We start from the raw sequence: 19,742 nt of genomic DNA on the forward strand, positions 1-19,742 counted from the left end.
CGAAATCGGAACGCATCCGACTCAATGCACCACTCAATCCCTAGTGCACGTTAAACCATCGTCAACATAGAAATCCTTCTGAATGAAATTTGAGACAACTGTGCCGAAATCTTTCTCGTGATCTTTCGCGGCTTGTTTTAAAGCAAAGTTTGAGCATCCCGGAGATGACCCAGCCCCAAACAAATGAACGGTCATACGGAATTCTTGAGGTTTAGAGTCACAATTACCATTTCTCCACCAGAGAAATCGAAGGTAGTCTCGGTGTTCAACATTAACGTGAAACTGGTAAAACATCTTTTCGATATCGCAAATAAAGGCAACTCGTTCTTTCCGAAATCGACAAAGTACACCAACTAAGGCGTTTGTTAAGTCCGGTCCTTTCAACAGGTAGTCATTCAAAGATTTATCTCGGAACTTAGCTTGACAATCGAATACCACACGGATTTTTCCAGGTTTCTTTGGGTTGTAAACGGCGTGATGCGGAATATAATTAACATGTTCAGATATGTACGAATCATCACTAACCCTTTCGGCATATCCTTTATCAATAATGTCTTCCATAAAACTTACGTAATCTGAGCACAAATGTTTATCCCTACGAAGACGTGACTCTAAATGATACAAACGACGAAGTGCTAAAGTTTTATTATTCTGCATAACTGGTTCAGAACTCCGAAACGGTAATGGCATTTCGTAATGTCCATCTGGCGCAATATGAATCTCTCGCGACATTATGTCCAAAAATCTCCGGTCGTCACTAGACATAATTGAAGAGTCATCCAAGTGTTCATTGAAATCCATTTCCATGAGCTTAAGAATACAATCTGGACTGATGACTTCCTTTATCTTGTTGCGAAACGAAATATGAACTTGACCTTGATCGCAGCGATCGACAACATCCTGTCGACCATCAATGTCCGCAGTGTTCAAATTAGGCACTTCACAAGTTATTATGCGATGACTCAAGCCAATATGATCTACTTCATTAGTCGAATTAAAATCTACAATACCAATGATGCCCCAACCCAAGTCTGTCCGTTCAGCGTATGGACCATTACTCTCGGGGGGTATGACATCGCGTGGAACTAGAGCTCTTGCGCAATCGTAACCAATGAGCAATCCAACGTCGCAACTCATCAAAGGTTGAAGTTTATTTGCAATGGGTTCTAAATATGACCAACGCTTCGCCACATCAGGTGTCGGTATATGAGTACGATTAGCCGGCATAATATCTCTTGTATAGGTATCAGGCAGCGGAATTCTAACGTCAAAATTATAGCCACGCACAACAAGACCATTAAGTTTACGACTGTCGATAAGGGTGTCTTTAGCAAACATAGTAGACAAAGACAATTTAACAGGAAGTCCTTCTATGTCAAGAGCATCACATGTTTTGTCTAAAACAAATGTTGTGTCGGACTGAGAATCCAAAAGATCATACGTCAAAATTTCTTTACTTGAATTATCTTTGTGAGACAACCGCACGGGTACGATCATAGCGCACTTATCAGTCCCAGTTCTTAAAGTATGCGAAACAGCAGACTTGACTTCAGTATTTTCATTACGCATTGGCCTACTTGGTTGACCAGTATCTCCATGTTGTAATGAAGGATGCAAATGATTACAAATTCTACACCTGAGTCTTGATTTACAAGCACGTGACACATGCCCAAGACATAAGCAAGCAAAACATAATCTGTTTGACCTCAGAAAGTCTTTACGGTCAGACATTGATTTTTTAGCGAATAAAGTACAATCATTAATGGAATGACTTGATCTTTGACAAAAGGCACAATTTTCTGGAACGTAACTTGAATATTCCTTTATTTCAGTTGAAAATGCAGTTCTACGTTGATATGTTGAAGGAACATGTTCTTTCTTATTAGGCGCAGATGTAATGGAAGTTAAAGGGTCACATGCAATGTCTGCTTCATCAGTCACAAAGCCAACAAATTCACTAAAGGGAGGGAACTCTTGTCTCTTTTTTCTATAATCACTAACAGTTCTTCCCCAACGCATCACCAACCAATCAGGGAGTTTATTTAACAGTTTTCTATTTCCACGCATATCATTCAGTACAGTAAGGCAATTAATTGTTCGCATCGCAGTGTAACACTGTTTAAGAAAATCCGCAAAATGACGCAGTGCAGGACCATCTCGGTTAGGTACTTTTGGCCAAGCCTCTAATTTGTCCCTAAATGCATTAGCCACAATAAATGGATCGCCATATCGCTTTTCAAGCAATGACTTTGCATCTTCAAATGCTGTCGGAGTGTCAAGAAGACAGTAACTTTCAATGGCTTCCTTAGCTGGACCACTGATATATCGATGCAGATAATGCATACATTGTTCTTTCGGAATTTTCTTATGTTCGATCAGTGTTTTAAAGGCACACTTCCAGTTTGGATATTTCAAAGGGTCACCGGAAAACACACCTGGTTCTGGAGGGGGTAATCTATTAAAGTTAGCCTGATCTGTCAAAATACGAACCAAGTCACTGGCAGGTACATGTACAGCAGAAGAAACTTGGGCAGGAGCGGACTGTGACGCATGAGAGTGATCAGCATTGTTCATAGGTGGGGTATTATTATATACATCACTAACTGGAATTTGGGGCGGCGGTAAAGACACCAAAGGTGAACTGACAGGAATGACAGGTTTACTTATCGAACTCACAGGGTTAATAGGGTTAACTGCAGGAGACAAGTGAGGCGGATCACCATAATCTGTAGAAAAATTATGACTATTCACAAAGGTTGCGACAAGTTCTGACTTATTTTGTTCACATACTGGTACCATGGATTCAACTTTAAAATCTTCATTTTCAAATCTTCGAAGAGCATTCACCTTTGCATTCGCAATATCCAAATCTTTACGTAGCTGAATATTTTCAAGTTCTAATTTCTTTTCGGCTTCTATGGAATGATACTTTAATTTATGTTCAATAACAGCTGCTTCCTCGGCTGCTTGAATTAACTTCAATGAAATAACAGACGATCTTTTTGATGAACGTTCGGAGTTTTTCGCTGATCTTGATTTAACAGAACCGTATGCACTCTGATCAGTAGGATCAACTGGATCACTCGCAGACGAAGCCATTGTAAACAATGCGCAAACGAAAAAATATAATGTCCTCTTCATCAATACTGCCGCAATTTTTATAACACTTCAAATAATACTAAGGACGCACTAATGTCAGAAAACTTCAAAGTTCACTTACATATTTACCGCATATAGTTCCTTTCATTCCATTCGAAAGGTGTTCGAACTCCGTGCAGAGGAGTTTTCACTATAGAGGCAGCTGGAGACCTAGTGAACGCACCCAGCCTGTGATCATGATAACAGGAGTATAACACCATAGATTGAAAAGGAGACTCGACTAACTGTAATACACCATATACATATCTTTATTCATTGTCTCTTTAATGCTTCATGACATCGGACGAGGATATCATCGTATAAACATTGGAAATAGCCTAACGTAGAATATCATAAAATCATGATGAACGCAAACAACTTAGACTCGAACTTCCAGACTTGAATTAAAAGACATGCCGGTAACACAGACGTGAAAACTGAAAAATACAAATTAATACAGTTTAACACAACGCAAAACCTAGCAGGACAAATAAATGAATACTACATTAAACGAAATATGACATACAAATGCAATATTACAGAATTATTTACCTCCAAGAGCCTGTTAACTTGACCACACGCAAAAACGAAAAAACATGGTTTCTAGGAAAGCCATTTGCAAGACTGACACAGGGAGCATTAATTACGCAGGGATATTAAACAATTTAACAATCAACGCTTTAGGTTACTATTTTACGAAGCGTAGCGCAGCCTGGAAGTTTATAACGTAATAAATTAATATACATAAAAAACATACATCAAAAAACATTACAACAGTCCAGAGAGTTCATATTATTAGACAATAACAATAACCTATCCCTTAAACTAAAAGCTCTTCTATCATATTAACTTAAGGCTGTTCCAACGTACAAACTGACCCGATTTATGAATCGGTTACAAAACCCACCCCCAACAATCAAAGGTTTTTTGCTTAAAAAATTGCCGTATTTTATCGAATTTTTATTGTTGTTGATATCTGAGGATTTTCTCAATTTAATATGTGATAAATATCATCGCGGCGCAGCCAACCGCTAGAAATTCCAGAGATTTGGACCACCGGAAGGATGCCTCAGCAGTCAAAAAAGGTCAAAATAGGCGATTTTGGTTTCTAGTGTCGATACATCGTTACGGTCATTTTAAAAAATTGTCTTTTGAGGATAATGTGTATAGTACCAATACCTATCACATATGGAAGAGGCGATAAAATCTCTTTGCATTTGCAATTTCAAAATTAATTAATGGGAGTAAGGCACAGAGTCCGGGGTGGTAATGGGCGTATTGTGTCCAAATTACATAGTTTTCGGACAATCGGTGCCGGTGTCACGGCGAAATTCCACTTTTTTCCCCTCATGGAAGCCGTAAATTGACTTAGAAAAAAAAAAACGACGAAAGGCAGGTGACAAGAACAAATGACTTGAACGAATGCAGGTATCACCTTGAAATTTTCAGGGTGCCTAGGTACCAACGTGAAAAGTTGCTCGCCGGAATTTAGTACTCATGGTACCGTTGGTTCCTGTGTAGCGCATGCGCGAAATCAAAACCAGCTAAACTCGAAAACAACCTTGTCGGCACGGAAAACATCAAAGGAGAAATTCGAATTTTTGAAATATTCAAATACCAAACATTCCACCATGATCCAGGCTATCCTCAAATGTATTAATTTCGGTAATAGGAGAAAGATTCTCTAAGCCACGACCAATTGTGTATGTTTTCAAGCCCATAAATGTGGATTTTTCACTAATTTTCATTTTCATTTCAAAATGGCGTCCATCAGTTGACCTAAATCAAAATTCTAAACCGATAGATTTTTAGGCTTTCCTTCAAGCATTCAGAAAATGTAACTCTTATGTCTGTAAGTAAAATATTGCAAAACCCGTATGGACTTTTCACATTTTGAGATGGTGGCACTTCTGGTTTGCTCGACAAACTCCATATTTTGTGTACACATCAGTACTGTCTTAGCTAGTACAGAAAAAAATTTTCAAGGCAATCTGACCTATATTTCGTCGATTTTTTTGAAAACTTTGACCCTTAATTTCATCAAGGGGAGATAATTTAGAAAATTTCTAATGACATTTTTCAAGTCGCATTGGTAAGATCTACATACATACTAAATTTCATGAAAATCGTGCAACTATTAAAGAAGTTGTCAAGTTGGTTTCAACTTCCGGTTCGAAATCACAGCGACGAATTTTCGAAATTCGAAAATCGGAAATAGCAGATTTCAAGTAAATATTTCAAGGTACTCAAAGAAAAAAGAATTAGTAAAATAAGCCACATAGTCACAGAGTTATTGGTATGTAGGTCAATATCTTCGTTCGTAAAATTCGGATTCGTAAAACGTTTTGAAAATATATTTAATCAAAAGCTGCCACCCAATTTTGGGGGTGTAGGTCAAAGTTTCAGAAAGATCCCATGGTTAGATTCTGAGAAATCCGATTTGCAGAAAAGACACAAAAAAAACTAGATCTGCATAGCAGATATCAAAGCTTTCATATAAACTTCAAAAGGGGTTATTAGAATCTATGAATCAACAACCACTCTGACGGAAGATATTCTCTGGGCTAAAAAATCTTTTTTCTCTCAGCTACGAGAGATACGTAGAATTAAACCGGCCCAGAGCCGACCGTGTTGATACGAAGCCGCTTATTTGACATTGACACATAACTGAAGGTGAATAGGCCTACCCGTCCAGTTAATACAATGGGCAATCTCACATCGGTCCACTAAAGAGAGGCACATGCTAGTCGCCCCCTACTTCCCCAAGACATTTAGTCCAAACATTGACTCTCATACATATAAACCATTTGGTACTACATGTACATGTATTTCGTACTTATATCATATTAAACCCCTCGGCCGCCATGTTGAATCACACAGTATTTAACGTTCTATATCCTAACATCTTTATGAAGTCAACGACAAATCTAAACTTGGGCACTCCAACCATTTGTATTTTTACATCATTCAGTTTTTTTTAAATAAGTAATTCTATCACAAATTATAGTGAAGACTGGACCACTAAACTAGTTACCGATCAGTTTTTCTTTGTGTTAATGCGTTCTACATTTTCAAAGCAATGATTCTTATAATGTGCGAGCCGCCATGACACCGGCGGATATTATAACTTCGATAGGCGAGAAACTTCAGGTAGCAGTTGGGTTTCATCAAATCATATAATTATGCGGTACGGCTTCACCTTTATTTCAATGGGAATTGGTTCATTATATGTGCAGTGCAGTTTTAGGTCAGTTTATGTGTAAATTAAGGGAGCTATACATAGGCCAGTAACCTTTTTGTAGTCATTTGACTAAAAAAAACTTGCGGAAAGGAACTCCGTAGGACAAGCCACTACTGTGGCAGGAGTAAGGCGGAAGACATCAGTAGTGGAACCATTTCTAAGTTAATCCCGAAGTGCGTTGCTATTGTAAGAATATATAAAATGGGGTTTCCGTTCCGCTTTTTTTGCTGTAGTTTGAGTAATGAGTTAGAGCGTATATTTTGTAGTCAAAAAATCATTGCAAATAGAAGACCTCATCCTCACCACCACCACCCTGTAACACACTAGCTAGCTTGTGTATTTCCATATTCCATTTCCGAGAGATAGATAGAGAACACGCGAAATATAAAGTGATTTTTCTTACAATCAGGGACCATAATTCATGAAGTTACGATTCGATATGCGCAAATATCGAAAGGAACCATATCTTTGGGTTATAAACATGCATGTCAAGTTTCATCAAAATCTTTCACTGTGAAAAACCGGGGCTAAGTCATCTGAAATCAAACAAATTTTACAATGTAGGTAGTGAAAACAAAATGTTATGTTAAGCATTGTTCGAGGGTGGGGTGGGTGCATAAAATTCCAAATGCAAAGGGTTATTTTTCGTGCACGCCAATATGCACACAGGATTTCGATTTTTCGTCCTAACCAAAAAACTGCACGCAAAGTTAGTTGTCGGGCCTTCGGTCAAGAACCACGGACAAAGGGAGAGAACGGGGACCTCTGTTTTGCATACCATCCAAGCGACTAGGCACTAATCCTTGTACCATGGGCGAGGGGACGGGCGTTTTTCGTCCCATCGAAATGACTAGACACAGATCCTTGCTAGGCCTTCCATACTTCACCACTGCCAACGGGGAACCACTTTGACCTCGGGTTTTCGTAAAATTCAAACGACTAAACACTAATCCTTGCAAGGCCTTCCGTTCTGCAGCAAATGAGCCACGCTGGCCTCGTTTTGTCGTCACATACAAACGACTAGACAATGTTTCATAATTTAGTCATGTTCGCGTGGGTGGGTTGGCAGCAGAATTGATATGTACATGATAGTGACACGAGGAGGGGGGGGGGAGCGGGGTGTACACAAATCACACACATCAGAGCTTTGTAATACACGCATATACTTGATATACTAAATACACAAATGGCTGAATTTCGAGACATTTCTGGCACTCTTTTATCACATAATGAGAACACTGCATTAATTTCTATATATCAATAAAATATGCCTCAGACCCATTGTTTATTTTTAAATTTGAATTAGACTCGTAACAAAATATATTTTCTGGCAACAAATAGCATATAAATAAAAATAGATTTACTTTCTGATTATTTTTTTTAAATGAAATCATTCCAGGGCTTTTATTGACATTTCAGAAAATGTAGAGTTGGTCCCATGCACTTGAGGCCAAGGTCCTTGAAGTTGTACAGCTGCACCGGTGACCGATATTTATTTAACGGGGAATAAGTGATAATTCGTATTATAACAGTAAATAATTAAAATAGCCCATAGGGATTATAATAATATGTATATCATGTAGGTGTGCATGTAGGTTAAAATTGTGACCTCTGTAAATAGGCCCGTTCCTTGCATTTAGTTTTAGAGTTAGGAGTGCTAAAATTGAGAGAGCGAAATGGGGTTGATCGACCACTCGACACAAACTAGGTCATTTCGGGACTAACGTATGGTTCAATTTTATTTCAATAATTCGCTTGCGCGTAGGGGTCTAGCAGTGGGGGGAAACCGGGTGATCCTGAAAAAATACACAGGTTGGACGGGCGACCTACTCCTTGTCACGTACGGAAAGATACCCCAGCAGTCAAAATAGGTCAAAATATGCGATTTCGGTTTCTAGTGTCGATGCATCGTTACGGTCAGTTTAAAAAATTGTCTTTTAAGGATAATGTGTATAGTACCAATACCTATCACATACGGAAGAGGCGATAAAATCTCTTTGCATTTCCAATTTCAAAATTAATTAAAACCAATATTAAATTCCGAAAATCGTTTTTTTGCTAAAACTCTTTTCTTTTTAATGTGATCAAAATGGGGGTAAAGCACAGAGTCAGGGGTGGTAATGGGCGTATTGTGTCCTAATTTCATGGTTTTCGGACAATCGGTGCCGGTGTCACGGCGAAATTCCACTTTTTTCCCCTCATGGAAGCCGTAAATTGACGCAAGGAGTAGGGTCGCCTGTCCAACCTTGTGGGTTTTCTCCGGGTCCTCCGGTTTCCTCCCACTGCTAAAGACCCCTACGCGCAAGCGAATTATTGAAATAAAATTAAACCATATGTTGGTCCCGAAATGACCTAGTTTGTGTCGAGTGGACGTTAAACCCCATTTCTCTCTCTCTCTCTCCGTAAATTGACTTGAGGCCAGTGTCCTTTAAGTTGTACAGCGGTACCAGGTGACCGATATTTATTTAACGGGGAATAAGTGATAATTCATATTATAGCAGTAAATAATTAAAATATTTCATAGGGATTATAATAATATATCATGTCTGGGTATTACAGGGTTAAAACCAATATTAAATTCCGAAAATCGTTTTTTTGCTAAAACTCTTTTTTTTTAATGGGATCAAAATGGGGGTAAAGCACAGAGTCCGGGGTGGTAATGGGCGTATTGTGTCCAAATTTCATGGTTTTCGGACAATCGGTGCCGGTGTCACGGCGAAATTCCACTTTTTTCCCCTCATGGAAGCCGTAAATTGACGCAAGGAGTAGGGTCGCCTGTCCAACCTTGTGGGTTTTCTCCGGGTCCTCCGGTTTCCTCCCACTGCTAAAGACCCCTACGCGCAAGCGAATTATTGAAATAAAATTAAACCATATGTTGGTCCCGAAATGACCTAGTTTGTGTCGAGTGGACGTTAAACCCCATTTCTCTCTCTCTCTCTCTCCGTAAATTGACTTGAGGCCAGTGTCCTTTAAGTTGTACAGCGGTACCAGGTGACCGATATTTATTTAACGGGGAATAAGTGATAATTCATATTATAGCAGTAAATAATTAAAATATTTCATAGGGATTATAATAATATATCATGTCTGGGTATTACAGGGTTAAAACCAATATTAAATTCCGAAAATCGTTTTTTTGCTAAAACTCTTTTTTTTTAATGGGATCAAAATGGGGGTAAAGCACAGAGTCCGGGGTGGTAATGGGCGTATTGTGTCCAAATTTCATGGTTTTCGGACAATCGGTGCCGGTGTCACGGCGAAATTCCACTTTTTTCCCCTCATGGAAGCCGTAAATTGACTTAGAAAAAAAAAACGACAAAAGGCAGGTGACAAGAACAAACGACTTGAACGAATGCAGGTATCACCTTGAAATTTTCAGGGTGCCTAGGTACCAACGTGAAAAGTTGCTCGCCGGAATTTAGTACTCATGGTACCGTTGGTTCCTGTGTAGCGCATGCGCGAAATCAAAACCAGCTAAACTCGAAAACAACCTTGTCGGCACGGAAAACATCAAAGGAGAAATTCGAATTTTTGAAATATTCAAATACCAAACATTCAACCATGATCCAGGCTATCCTCAAATGTATTAATTTCGGTAATAGGAGACAGATTCTCTAAGCCACGACCAATTGTGTATGTTTTCAAGCCCATAAATGTGGATTTTTCACTAATTTTCATTTTCAGTTCAAAATGGCGTCCATCAGTTGACCTAAATCAAAATTCTAAACAGATAGATTTTTAGGCTTTCCTTCAAGCATTCAGAAAATGTAACTCTTATGTCTTTAAGTAAAATATTGCAAAAGCCGTATGGACTTTTCACATTTTGAGATGGTGGCACTTCCGGTTTGCTCGACAAACTCCATATTTTGTGTACTCATCAGTACTGTCTTAGCTAGTACAGAAAAAAAAATTCAAGGCAATCTGACCTATATTTCGTCGATTTTTTTGAAAACTTTGATCCTTAATTTCACCAAGGGGAGATAATTTAGAAAATTTCCAAGGACATCATTGAAGTCGCACTGGCAAGATCTACTAACATTCTAAATTTCACGAAAATCGCACAACTATTAAAGAAGTTGTCAAATTGGTAATAACTTCCGGTTCGAAATGACAGCGACGAATTTTCGAAATGCCAAAATCCGAAATTAAAGATTTGAAGTAAATGTTTCAAGATACTCAAAGAAAAAAGAATTAGTAAAATAGGTCAAATAGTCACAGAGTTACAGCATTGTAGGTCAAATGCATTCCTTCGTAAAATTCGGTGATTTCGGATTCGTAAAACGTTTTGAAAATATATTTAATCAACAGCCACCACCCATTTTTGGGGGGATAGGTAAAAGTTTCAGAACGATCCTATGGTTAGATTCTGAGAAATCCGATTTGTAGACAAAACACAAAAAAAAAAATAACAATAACTAGATCTGCTAAGCAGATATTAAAGCTTTCATATTCACAGTCACTGACACATGTCATAGAAATAATATGAACAGAAAAAAAAATCATTATAATGAGTAAAAATTTGGTGAAGTTAATTCGATTTTTCACTGGTAAATAATTAAATAGACAAGTGGCATAACTTGACCCGCATCCCATCAGCTATCCTGAAAAATGCTGGAAAAATTAAACAAGTAAATTGTGTTTAGTACTGGGTTAATTAAGACAGGCATATGCCTTTGCTATACAGGATGACATGAGGGAAATTTATCTTGGGAGGTGTAGGCCTGCAGCCAAAATTTCTAGCTAGCTTAGAAACACAACTCCGCTACACGGTCTTCCATAAAAGAAAAACTATACATTTTTGGAAAGCTTATGATGCCAGGAAGACAAAATCTGGGAGTTCCAAGCAAAATGTTTGCAATTTATTGATTTAGGGCCAGATGAAATTCGTCAAAATTGTCAAATTCTTTTCATCCAAAATAAATCAAATACGTGAACAATTAGATCACTCCAGTGAAAATGAAGAAGCTGAAGGCATTACACCTTTTTCAGCCACATGTGGAGATTATCTAACATATTTTGAGTCATTCTCTAACGATGAAATTGAAAAACTTATCAAATCATCTAAGAAGACAACTTGTCTACTCGATCCTCTTCCAACAAATATCCTTGTTGAATATCTTGATCTGCTTCTTCCAGTCATTACTCAGATTGTGAACACAAGTCTTAGTACAGGAGTATTTCCTTTAATATATAAAGATGCCGTTGTAAGACCCCTTATTAAGAAAACTTCTCTTGACCGGAATGTGCTTAAGAATTACAGACCCGTCTCAAATTTGTCATTCCTCTCCAAAATCATTGAAAAGGCAATAAACAATCGACTACAGTCCTTCGTAGTTTCTCGAAATCTTTTAGACAAATTTCAATCTGCTTACAGACCACATCATAGCACTGAGACAACTATCCTTTGTGTGCTAAATGATCTGCTGCGCTCCGTAGATAGTGGTAAACTTGTGTCCTTGACCCTGTTAGATTTGTCTGCCGCATTCGATACTGTCGATCATGAAATTCTCTTAAGAAGACTTTATCAAACTTTTCACATAACTGGTACGGCCTTACAATGGATTAAATCTTATCTTACTGACAGAAGACAGAAGATCATTATAAACAAATCTCATTCCGAGTTTGCAAACCTTAATTGTGGAGTGCCTCAAGGATCTGTTCTTGGACCGGTATTGTTTATACTGTACACACGATGTCTGGGGGATGTTATAGACCAGTTTGATATAAGCCATTTCTCCTACGCTGATGATACACAGTTAATCAGTAAGTTTAAACAAGACAATGCTCATGATTCCTTTGAAAATACCACTCGCTGCTCCAAAGCTGTTAAATCCTGGATGAATAATAATAAATTGAAGTTAAACGATGAAAAAACAGAAGCAATACTTGTTGGAACACCACAGCGTCTCGCATCAACTCCTGATTCTCGTCTTGTAATTTGCGACTCTAGTATTGAATTTGCAACAAGGGTTAAAAATCTAGGTGTTATATTTGATCCGTCTTTAACAATGGAAAAACAGGTTGATCAGTTATGCCGTGTTTGTAATTTTCATCTCCGTAGTATAGGAAACATTCGTCATCTATTGACTACTGCTGCTTGTCATCTTTTGGTGCGGTCTCTAATTTTTTCAAGATTGGACTATTGTAATAGTGCCTTGGCTGGAATATCTCAACATTTATTAAAGCGACTTCAAATAATTCAGAACAACTGTGCCAGAATCATCACAAGAACAGCAAAACGTCAACATATAACATCTGTCCTTAAATCGCTTCACTGGTTACCAATAGAGGCTCGTATAAACTTTAAAATCTTAACACTGGTCTACAAGTCTCAGCATGATTCAGCTCCATCCTATATCACAGATCTTATGCAGCCTTATGTACCAAACCGACCACTCCGTTCACAGAATAATCTATCACTTGTTGTACCTTCAACTAAATTAAAATCTTTTGGTGATAAAGCCTTCAGTGTATATGGTCCACGACTATGGAATGACTTACCTGACAAAATAAAGTGTTCAGAAACAGTTGCTCAATTTCGATCTAGACTTAAGACGCATATGTTCACGATGTATTATCCACAGAAGCCATTAACTTACAGCGCTTAGAGCATGCTCATGGATGGATTAAGCGCTATATAAATGTACATTATTATTATTATTATTATTATTATTATTTGTGTACTAACAATTCTGAAGTTGACATAAAATTAAATAGTTGGTAAAACACCTCATGCCTTCATCCTTGGCAATGAACAGTTTATTGGACAGATTTTGATGTAAATAAAAATGCTCAAAACACAAATGTCATGGGTGAATAAAGAATTGTGGAAATCCATTAACGGTAAAAAAGAATTATCTCCCTTTCTGTCAAATGCCTGTAATTGATAGACTATCAGGTCTTGTATGAATCATAAGACCAGGTGTGGGCAAACAAGCCCAATAATTATTTTGTTTGTTGGATCTCAAGGGCCTGTTAGGGTTGGTTGTTGGATGTTTGCTCAGAAATTATCGCTTGTATGGAACATGCTAGAGTCGATTTGTAGCATATTCTAGCCAGGGGATATGTTTGACAGTAGTTGAGTGATATGCTTTTGAAATAATGGAGATCAGTAGCACTTTATAAGCATTGAACCACATGATTTTTTTCCACTAAGATAAACATTCTAAACCCACATACATGTTCCCTTTCAATTAGCCACTACAGTATTTTTACAACTGTACATGTAGCTGTGAACTACTATTTCGGATATGATTAATGGTCAAATTACAAACATACATGTAGATATAAGTTAAAAAAAATAATTGTGTATCTGGGCTGGAATGAAGGGAAAGGTTAGAAAACAGGATGAACAGTTGTGAAATTATTTATTAAAGTGAAACAATCATTGAAAATCAAAATTAAACAGTTACTCTGCACATCAAATGTCATCAAAGTTAATCTTCATTATCATCATCACTGTCACTAAATGTATTAACATCAAATTCGGTCTCTTTAACAGTTTTTTTTTTCATTTTCACATTGACTACACATGCACAGGTCTGTACAAGAAAGGGGGGTTGGGATGGCCTAGAGTGCCGCGCTTCGACCTCTAGCTGGTCGGTCACCTCTGGCTTGTGGCTGTGGCTTTGATCCCAGGTGTGAGCGTATGTGGCATGGAGATAGAGGCGTCTTCTCAACCTCGTGGGTTTCCTCCGGGCACTCCGGTTTCCTCTCACTGCTAAAGACCCATACGCGCAAGCGAATTATTGAAATAAAATTGAAACCGTATGTTAGTCCCAAAATGACCTAATTTGTGTTGAGTGGACGTTAAACCCCATTTCTCTCTCTCTCTCTAGATGAAGACTATTATAATTGAAATGAAATGGGATTTCACATCATAATGCTATGCACGGACTGGGCTAATAATGACAAAAAACTACAATGAATACAATAGTATAAAATGTTGCTATGAAATTAAATAAATGTTGTATACAATAATTAACCGGTTTAATACTATATTATACATAAAAGTGAATGAAGTTCAATGTTTACTATTTTGCTTTATACATGAATATCACAGGTCAAATTATTGAAATAAATAATGCAAATAGATTATGATTTGAAACATCTTGTATGTCATTGTTCTATTTGTTATATAAGACTACATGATATAAACTTTTTGATAAGCCTCTTTTATCATATTTTGAACCAATGGAATAAAGAGCAAAGACCTAGAATATATTGTAAATATAATCAGGTTTTTGATCAACTGATCAAAGGAAAATATTGCGAATAAATTTGTTGTACTGCTATTGTAAAGAAATCATCATTGTTTTATTTGATATTTAGAATACACATAATCGTGTATATATTTGAAGTTAAGAACAATTATGATTAGTGATACCTGTATGACCAACTCTCAAAAGATAATCTCATTAAACCAAGTACTTTTTTTCATTTGTATTAGTTGATTTATACTGAATAAAGATAACACAAACAAACAAAAATGAGTTGGCTGTGTGAACACCTCAATGACAAGTGGTATGAGATGCCTCAGAGAGAATATTCAAATGCTCCTTGTGATACGTTTGTAACACAATTATAACCTAATGTATTACACGGGAGTGGAGTGGGTGGGTCGGGGGGCTTTTCGATTGGCAGGGGACTATTAAAATGGGTAAGCAGAGATAAGCAATTTGATGAAACTTTGTGTATAGTTTCATTACATTAGTACCTTGACCATATTACCTTGACCAAGTTCGACAATGAGCATTCTCTTAGTCAGGATAAGCAAAGCAACTTGATTGGCCGGGACTTTGAATTGGTTGATGCTTTGGGGTATGATAACTTTGGTTATAATGAAGTACTGGAACATAACAACCCAGCTTTTAATTGAGCTAGAATGTTTAAACTTGGTGTAGATGTTCATCAGGTCTTGACTGAACATTTTGAGCTACAGCTTGGCAATTTCATTGGTCGATGCTTTCGGACAAGATAACCTTGATTTCTATCTGACAGAGAGTGATGAAATTTACAGTATAGTTTGATTGCTCGATACTTTTGAAAAAAATATGAAAGTGCGATTAATTAATGTGTCATCTTTTACTTTGGGGTTTTGGCGGGAGACATCAGCCATACTGTTTGCTTGTTTAATATCCCCTATACAATATACGCTCGACCTCATTACCCGAACTGGGGTAGAAAAGTGGGATCTTTGACAATGAGGCAATGAACTTGTACATTCTTTTGCAGCTGCACAAGAGGGAACATCAACGCCGGATTAACCATGGTGGTGGGGAGGGGGGCTGATACCGACCGTGAAGCCCCGCAAGGGGGTCGGGTCAGGGGGTTCTCCCGCTAAGAAATTTTAATTGGAGGCCGAAAACGTGATTTCATGGCATTTCAGGCACTTGTGTCGGAGCCATTTAGAAGTACCTCCCCCAGAAAAATAAAATTCTGCCACAAAATTAGCCACAATCCATGCGGGTGCTGTGAAATTTCTAGAGGAGGGAGCTGGAACCCATGAACCCGTTAAATTCGCCACTGTAAATGAGCAGAGCTACATCAAACCTAATTTTGAGTCCCTCAGTGATAAATAACTTGATTCAAAATCGTATTATAGCCCAACGACGATTTGATGAATGGAGACCGTAACGTTACGACAAAGTCTAACACTGTAAGTACCAAATAGTCATACGAGATATGTGCATCTCATCAAATTCAGCTTATACCATACCCACAATAATGTTACGGAGTCAGTGAGTTCAAGTTAGACAATACGCTGACCTTCCACTGACCATGCTTATAATATAAAATCTGTCAATGACAGCTGATTCATTGTTTAGTTTTTTATATGATATATTTAATATCAATAATATATGTATATGCATGCTTTATTTTACTTTACACGACCTCTAAAAATGCCCCAAATCGTAAAAATACGACTTTTTGGATTTCGATCTCCTTTTTTCGGCTACCCCGGATTTCGATCTCCTTTTTTCGGCTACCCCGGATTTCGATCTCCTTTTTTCGGCTACCCCGGACATTTTCAAAAAATGATACAATGATTTCACACAACAGGCCAGCTATTAGCCTCTCGATTGACAAGAGTTTCATCGCCCTCCATTCATTATAACCAATGTCATCGTGCCCTAAAGAATCAACAAATCAGCTTGCTTATCTCTGCTTACCCTAAACAAAAAATGCTCATCTTTGAACTCAATTATGACATTGACCTAGTGAACGCCTACACCAAGTTTGAACATTCTAGCTTAATTAGAAGGAGAGTTCCTGTGTTCCAAAGTCCCGGCCCTTCAAATTGCTTCTATTTTTCATTTTCAATTCAAAATGGTGACCATCACGTGACCGAAATCAAAATTCTGATCCGATAGATTTTTAGGCATTCCTTCCAGGATTCCGAAAATATGACGCCCGAGTCTGTAAGTAAAATAGCAAAAAAGCCTTTTTGATTTTTCACGTTTAAAGATGGTGGCACTTCCGGTTCGATCGACAAACTCCATATTTTGTGTACGAATCAGTAATTACTTGTCTAGTATCGAATTTTTTTTTTAGGTCATTCTGATCTATATTTCGACGATTTTTTTGAAAACTTTGATCCTTAATTTCACCAAGGGGAGATAATTTAGAAAATTTCCAAGGACATCATTGAAGTCGCATTAGCAAGATCTACTAACATTCTTAAATTCACGAAAATCGCACAACTATTAAAGAAGTTGTCAAATTGGTAATAACTTCCGGTTCGAAATGACAGCGACGAATTTTCGAAATGCCAAAATCCGAAATTGCAGATTTGAAGTAAATGTTTCAAGATACTCAAAGAAAAAAGAATTAGTAAAATAGGTCAAATAGTCACAAAGTTACAGCATTGTAGGTCAAATGCATTCCTTCGTAAAATTCGGTGATTTCGGATTCGTAAAACGTTTTGAAAATATATTTAATCAACAGCCACCACCCATTTTTGGGGGGATAGGTAAAAGTTTCAGAACGATCCTATGGTTAGATTCTGAGAAATCCGATTTGTGGACAAAACACAAAAAAAAAATAACAATAATAATCTTAACAGAAACAATAAGCTTTCATATGTAATATGAAAGCTTAATAATCTTAACAGAAACAATAAGCTTTCATATGTAATATGAAAGCTTAACTAGAATTGCGCACAATGCTGAAGGCTTTCACGGTCGCAAGGGCGTCACACGATCGCCAGATGCATGACAAAAGACTTTCCTCACCACTCCCCACCCAAAAAAAACCAACCCAATTCTCTAACATAACTCAGATATTGACACGTTCTTTGTATTCGCATTGCGATAGAGAAGGTAATTGAAAAATAGAGTTTTCCGAATGGCACAAAAACAGTCTGTTAGTCTCAGATAACAAATAAAACCGGAAATCATAATTATCAACCTCAACTTTCCTTTATACTAAGAGAGAGGCGACTTTCTTATAAATAGCTGCAGCAGGGAGCTTTATTTTAAATGGTATAAAGAGATGACGTCATGTACACAAAAAAACTGGGATATTAATTTCAGGAGCAACTGTTTTTACTGATATGAAATATTTTCACTCTAGAAGCACCAGTGCCAGATATTGGTTAACAGTAGAACACCCTTAGTTCAAATATTGCCACTTAGAAAAATAGCTCTCCATATTATACGTATGCAAAACGTTCCGATTATGACCCTTTCGGACTTTTGTCGATATACAGTGCCATTTGTTTGGCCACTCTTGATACCTTTGACCGTTGTACGGTGGTTTCATACGGGGGGGGGGGGGGGGTAACACGCGCGCTCTGTATCATAAAGTCTGTCATTGAGTCGACTGGCGTGGTTTCGAATCCCCGGTTGTACGTGACAAGGAGTAGGGTCGCCTGTCCAACCTCGTGGGTTTTCTCCGGGTCCTCCGGTTTCCTCCCACTGCTAAAGACCCCTACGCGGAAGCGAATTATAGAAATAAAATTAAACCATATGTTAGTCCCGAAATGACCTAGTTTGTGTCGAGTGGACGTTAAACCCCATTTCTCTCTCTCTTTCTCTCTCTCTCTCTCTCTCTCTAACCAGGGTAATTATATAACTGTTAAATTAAACAATGGATAACTCCTACATCTTAAATGATTTATATAATTAGTAAATAATTATTATTATCTAATGATTTTTGTTTTGTGACATATATTGTGTAACCAATATATACATTGTTCTTTTATAATCAATATGACACTGTGCATTAGTCGTGTTTATGTTGTTATGATTTGAATTTCTTCATGCAATATTTGTAAATCGCCAGTAAGAATAAATGTCTCTTATATAGATACGTGATGCTGGCTGTAAATAACACGATAGGTTAGCCTTTGGGACTGATTGTAAATCGCCATTGGGAATAAATGGGTTTTTTTAATATAGATACATTATACTGGCTGGAATTTGCACGGTAGGCCATAGCCCTTAGGACTGCGCTGTATCATACGGTCTGTCATTGAGTCAACTGGCTGGGTTTCGATTCACCGGTTGAACGTGACAAGGAGTATGTCGCCTGTCTAACCTCGTGGGTTTTGTCCGGGTCCTTCGGTTTCCTCCAACTGCTAAAGACCCCTACGCGCAAGCGAATTATTAAAATAAAAAAAATAAACCATGTTAGTCCCGAAATGATCTTTCTAAACATGCTCGTACAGCGGCTCTAGTCTTCTTTTATATAGAATTCCAACCGCCAAGGGATCGTTTACGGTCACACCAATGTGTACACGGGACTTCGGAATGTATATGGTCAATTACAATCCAAGTAAAGAATCAATTACAATACAAGATAAGGGTTCAATTACAATTCAAGTAAAGAAACAATTACAATTCGAATACAATGTAAGCAATTTGTTCTTACTGTTGTTCTTTAATGGTGAATATTGTAATTCAATCTGATAGTGAATATTGTAATCCAGCTTGATGTTGAATATTGTAATTCAGCTTGGTGGTGAATATTGTAATTGAACTCGTGGTGAATATTGTAATTCAGCTTGGTGGTGTAATTCAGTTTGATAGTGAATATCATAATTTAATTTGATGATGGATATCTTAAATTTAATTGAGATTTTATATAACAGTTTAAAATAAAAAATAAATGTTTTTATTAATAAATTGACACTTGTTCGTACTAACTGGTATAAGTTAGCCTGAACACGGGTGCGTTACTGGAACCAGTTGAAACATATTTAACATAAGCTGTATTCGATGTCGTCGTCATGCTGGCAACATCAGTCTGAAAACATAATAAAAAATATAGGTTGGTTACTTAGTAACATTTTTCTGTCCAGGTTAGAGTCTCTGGATGCCATTAGCTGTATTCTTAATAGCCCCCCCCCCCTCATTATATA

General features: G+C 37.5%; 1 pseudogene; it reads right to left on the minus strand.

Annotated features, from left to right (window-relative positions):
• Window positions 1-18,382: 18,382 nt before the first annotated feature.
• Window positions 18,383-19,742, minus strand: part of LOC130010516 (cubilin-like) — a 33,474-nt pseudogene continuing 32,114 nt past the window's right edge.

This window comes from Patella vulgata, chromosome 5 (assembly GCF_932274485.2).
Source record: "Patella vulgata chromosome 5, xgPatVulg1.2, whole genome shotgun sequence".
NCBI lineage: Eukaryota > Metazoa > Mollusca > Gastropoda > Patellidae > Patella > Patella vulgata.